This window comes from Cupressus sempervirens, chromosome 2 (assembly GCF_028749045.1).
Source record: "Cupressus sempervirens isolate cs-2001-9-10 chromosome 2, ASM2874904v1, whole genome shotgun sequence".
In the NCBI taxonomy this organism is placed as follows: Eukaryota; Viridiplantae; Streptophyta; class Pinopsida; order Cupressales; family Cupressaceae; genus Cupressus; species Cupressus sempervirens.
In genome coordinates this window covers 241,846,913-241,852,434 of record NC_143119.1, presented here as the reverse complement: position 1 = coordinate 241,852,434, position 5,522 = coordinate 241,846,913, and the positions used below count along the sequence as shown (strand labels likewise).

The window sequence follows — 5,522 nt, the reverse complement described above, 5'->3', positions numbered from 1 at the left end:
CAATTATGTTTATATACCATTTGTATACCTACACAACCATCTTCATTCTACAATGTGTAGACTATCAAAGCAAAGTTGTCTATGTTTATAAACTTAGTTTATGTTAATGTTTTTGTCTAATGCCATTTCAATATAATTAAGGGTTTGGGAGGTCCTAGCCTAGATCCAGTTTGAGGAAACCTAATGATATGTTAAATTGTCAGAGTTTTGAATTGTCGAGTTCCATTGTATTCTTTGCAGGATTGTAAGTTTTGCATCTGCAACTTTCATGAGGATGATATGTATTATAAGTGAAAAGCTCTATCAAAACACATTTGAGGAAATGAGTAACTGCTCTATTGTTGTAGTACATTTAAGTGGCCAATTTGGGCTTATAAGCAATGTCTTATAATGCCATCAGTACTTTGGGGTCATAAGTCTCCAAATTTTCATGTTTCACCTGGACAAATAGCACGAACAAGAAGTCTCTTACCCCTTTTATTAGCTAGAATTTACTGTTTTAATCAAGAAGTAGATGGTTCTCGATGATCTTTGACTTAATTTATGCCCATTTAAAAACTTTATATCATGTTTGTGTATGTGTGAGGAGTTTTTCCAGGCACATCATCTTGCCTAGAGATTAGTCATGGAATACTATTTTGAGTTGCCTTCAGCCAAGATCTAAAACTGATTTATATGCCCATTTTAATGCCTAAGGGCAATATTACTTAATATTTTCTAATTGGAACTTATGTATACGGCGTTTGTGGTGTGCTTGAATGACCAATACCACATTTTGTTTGGGCAACTACCCTCTTATATTTGTGGGAAGTTTGTTTTTGCTTTGTTGGTGTACTTGAATGGCTGATACTACATTTTGTTTGTGCATGTTATCCTCTTATGTTTGTGGCAAATTTGTTTTTGCTACTTGTTTTTTTCAATTTAATTTGTTGAGTAGGGGTTTTTAGTAGTGATAATATATGTAGATAATTAGAGGCTCAAAGAGACCAATGATGTAAGACAATATTTGCTACTCTTGATGCTTTGGGCATTTGATGATAGCTAACCACCAAGATCTCTGAGGTCCTTTTAAGTGCTAGTATATAGTAATTGCTAAAGGAGGGTTCATAACTATTATTAATTTATTATTGAAGCTAATATTCCAAAATAGGAACAGCTCATGCTTGGGACTGGGTTGAATTTAAAATGGTTTTGTTGATTGCATCTAAAGTTGCCCATCCACTCCAAGCATAGGCAGACTATTTATACCAAGTTCTTCAATCTTGTCAAGTTCATTTGTGTTATTGTATCAATTGCTCTAGGTATTTCTATGGATGATCATTTATATCAGATTGTGGCATTGTTTGGAAATTCATTGAAATTCATTTGTTCTTTTCCTTGTAATAATTCTACAGTAATGTTTTTAATACCATGTGAAAATTATATGGGAATATCAAATAATTTCATTAAAATGTTATAAGGCATTTGATGGATCCTACTAATGATGTACAAGTTTATAAAAGTATTGTTACGAAGATCACACTCTTGCGTGTACTCTCCATTTTGCTTGCAGCCCAAGTGGTATTCATAGTAGCAGCATCAGAAGATGCTAGAAGACAAAGGCACAAGAGAAGAAGGGTTACTTGTCCTTTTTATAAATATATTATCTATTCCAATGAGATGGATTGCCATGACCAAATATGCATGACTAGAGGAGCATTCTTCAAACTTGCCAATATTCTAAGGGAAAAAGGGAGCATCAAAGATACAATAAACATGAAATTGGAAAAATAACTAGTTATGTTCCTACATATTTCTAGCCACAATCTAAGGAATCGTAAGATTGGCCATAACTTTGGTCACTCATGAGAGACAATGAGTCGCTACTTCCACAAGGTCTTGAAGGCTATCATATCACTCCATACCAGTTACTTTTTTCCCCCTTCTCCAAACACTCCTCTAGAAATTTTTGGGAAGGACCATTTGGATCCATACTTCAAGGTAAATCTTATATTATCATGCATTTTGTTGCTCGAGTCTATTGCTACATATTTGACAATAATATTTCTTACGCTAGGACTATATTGGAGCAATCGATGGAACCCATATACCAATTACCATTGATGTTGACAACCATCCAAAATATCATGATAGAAAAGGCCACCTGTCACAAAATGTAATGGGTGTCTATTCGTTTGACTACAAGTTTCAATATATTCTTGCTGGTTGGGAAGGCTCAGCTGCAAATAGTCGTGTTCTTGGTTCGACTCTGTCAAGAGTAGATCCACTACTAGTTCCCCCAGGTATATTAAATAATTATGTTAATGATTATATATTCATTATTGTCATCCATAGTTTTTATGCTATTCCCAATCTATAATATTCCTTTTCCTTTTTATAGGAAAATTCTATTTAGTTGATGCCAACTATCCAAATGTTCTTGGATTTCTTGTGCCTTATCAGTGTACACGGTACCACCTAAAAAAGTTTTCCAGAGCAAACCCAATCAATAGTGCACATGAGCTATTTAACCACCAACACTCCTCTCTTAGGATTGTGATTGAGCACACATTTGGTATTTTGAAGCAATATTTTTCTATCTTGAGGCATGCGACATCCTACAGTATCACGAGTCAAACAAAGATCGTGTTAGCATGTTGCATACTACACAATTTTATTACGATAGAGGATGGTGTTCCACCCAATATGGAAATTAAAGAGGATGATGATCATGATGGGATAAATGTGCCAATTCTTGAAACTTATGGGATGACTCAACGAGATAGAGATGATTGGGGAAATTTTCGAGATGAAATAGCATGAAGGATGTGGGAGGACTATAGATCTCGACAGTAGTTGTTTTTACTTGACATTAGTTGTTCTTTTTACTAGCATTTACTCTTTTTTCCTCACTTTTGAACAACTACAATACTTGAATTACAAATCAAAATTATTGTTATGCTTTCAAATTGTTAATTGAGTGATTTAAAACTGTGATTTATGAATTACAAATCAAAATTATTGTTATGCTTTAAAACTGTGATTTATGAGTTGCAAATCAAAATTATTGTTATGCTTTCAAATGGATGATTGAGTGATTTAAAACTGTGATGTATGAATTACAAATCAAAATTATTGTTATGCTTTAAAAACTACTAATTAACTAATTTAAAACTATGATTTATGAATTGTGAATCACAATTATTGTTATGCTTTAATTTATGGATTAGTCTATGCTTTAATTTATGATTTAAAACTATGATTTATGAATTGTGAATCACATTTTTCATGGTCCATTTATAAATTATGTCAATGGCTCTCCACACACTCTAACAACTCATTATTACTAATAACTCGTAACTTATTACAAGTTTTATAGCAATATAATAGCTGCTTTTCTCAAAGGTGAAAATGTCTTTCACTAATCTATTGACGACCATACATGAGGATGTTTGTATGCCCCCCATTGCCACCCCTATTTCTACCCCCATTGCTACCCCCATTGGTAGTTCTTCTAGAAGTCCAAAAGTGGTATGGACTACAGAGATGCAGAGGAAACTTCTCGACTTGCTCCTTGAGCAAGTTACTCTAGGAAGGAAAGGTGAAGGAGGTTTTAGGAAATAAGTGTGGACAGCGATAGAGAGGAGATTCAATGAAGATTTAAAGTTGAATCTTGGAAGAGATAACTTTAAAAATAAGTTGAAAATGTGGAAGCCAGTGTATAGAGTAATGAAAGAGCTATGAAATATAAGTGATTTTTCTTGGAACAAGACAACACATGTTGAAAATGCTTTAGAATAATTAAGAGGGGGCGGGGGGGGTGTGGGGGTGAATCAGTTATTCAAGGTTCAAATGTCCTATTCAAACTTTTCACTAAGTGTAGTGAACCCATTCAACCATTCATTCATCCAAGCTTTAACTTATCTAATTAGCAAGTTACTGTAAATCAACATGCAAGCATAACACATAAGAAATCAATAAATGACACGATGATTTATGTGGAAACCCAATTTGGGAAAAACCACCAGTAACATTCTACTCAATCCTCACTCTTTTGAAGTGATGCCTTGTGAAAGGCCTACCCTATTAAAGGCTTACAATGCACTATTAAATGTGACCTTGTTAGAGGATTTAACCACCCTGTTAGAAGTGGGCCTGGTTAGAGGACTTTAGAACATTCACTTGGAATGTCACCTTGTTAAAGGATTTACAAATGGTTGTTAGGCCAACCTAAGTCCATAGGATTTTTAGATCTAATACAATTGCTAGGGAGAATTAGAAAATCTCGACCTGACTACAACATACAACTTATCTTGCAAATCTCATATCACTTCTCAGCTCATACCCTTGCCTAGCCTTCAATCTCTGCAACTCTTGACAGTTTGCCCTCCTTTCAAGCTTAGTCCTCTTGAGTCTCCATGCTCAATGTACTAGTGCAATCATCTCTTCATGACCACTCATAGAAGCAGAGCCTCTAAGCTCTTCCTTCTCCTAGATGTCTCCTCCTTGACACCCTTTTAACTACTTTGCAAATTTGGCTCTTCAGCAGCAACAGTATGAGCAACTCTTTGCTTCTTTGTCTATGACTTCTTAAATAGAAGTCTTGGAGTACCTTTTCCTGCTTGATTCACATGGATTAGGTAGGATTCATTGCATCTAACCCATATTCTATTTTCTCTAGAAACTTCTTGAATAATCCTTTAGAATTCACCCAAAGACAGTTTACATAGGATTCTGTGCCACCAAATCATCATCCTTATCTTCCAACCGGTTCACAAAATTCAATGCAACCACTATGTTGGCTTAGATTTGGCGAATCTTTATCTTTTGAAATAATGCAATAGCTCGACACATACTTTGTTACTTGGCATCAACTATGTTTTTCTTGATGCTCAATACTTGAAGATCACTCGGCACCAACTGAAAATTTTCTGATGCTCGACACTTGATCTTCACTAGGCACATGAAGATCACTTGGCACACACTCAAAATTTGACTTCAACTAAAAATTTGCTCGGCTTCAACTAACTTGCTCGACACCCACTTATGATCTTAGTTTAAGCTTTGCGGTCAACCTTGTTACAACTTCTTCCTCCAATAATTCTAAGTGTGACCAACCTCTGTATCTTTGAGTATGTCATCAATACATTACTTAACCATTGTCTTAACTGATCCTTGTAGTTCATTACAACATCATAACTCAACCTTTCCTTTAGGTGCTCTTGTTACATCTTGTTGATCAAATCCTCTTCATCAATCAACTAAGTGACAGTACTTGGATCTTATAAGAAAATATCATCCCTAAAAATAGCAAGTTTGACATCAATGACAAAACAATGATTGAAAACATTCTTTTACAACAATCTCCTTCTTTGATCTTCAACAACAATGAGCTTTTCAATAAGATTTCCAACAACATAGTGCATGGATGTCGAGGACAGTGTGTGGGATGAACTTTTGAAGGTAATGTCCTCTTCAAAGTCATGTCTTGTTCTAATTTCAAACAAATATCTAATTATTTAATTTTCCCAATGTGTAGAGAA

The 5,522-nt window shown here is 34.7% G+C and overlaps 1 non-coding gene across 1 annotated transcript; it reads left to right on the top strand.

The window, feature by feature from the left end:
- The first annotated feature begins 984 nt into the window (after positions 1 to 984).
- LOC149571938 (small nucleolar RNA SNORD24) lies at positions 985 to 1,065 on the top strand. Its single transcript, XR_016360349.1, has one exon. It is a non-coding gene; the product is annotated as a small nucleolar RNA SNORD24 (small nucleolar RNA).
- Positions 1,066 to 5,522: the final 4,457 nt, after the last annotated feature.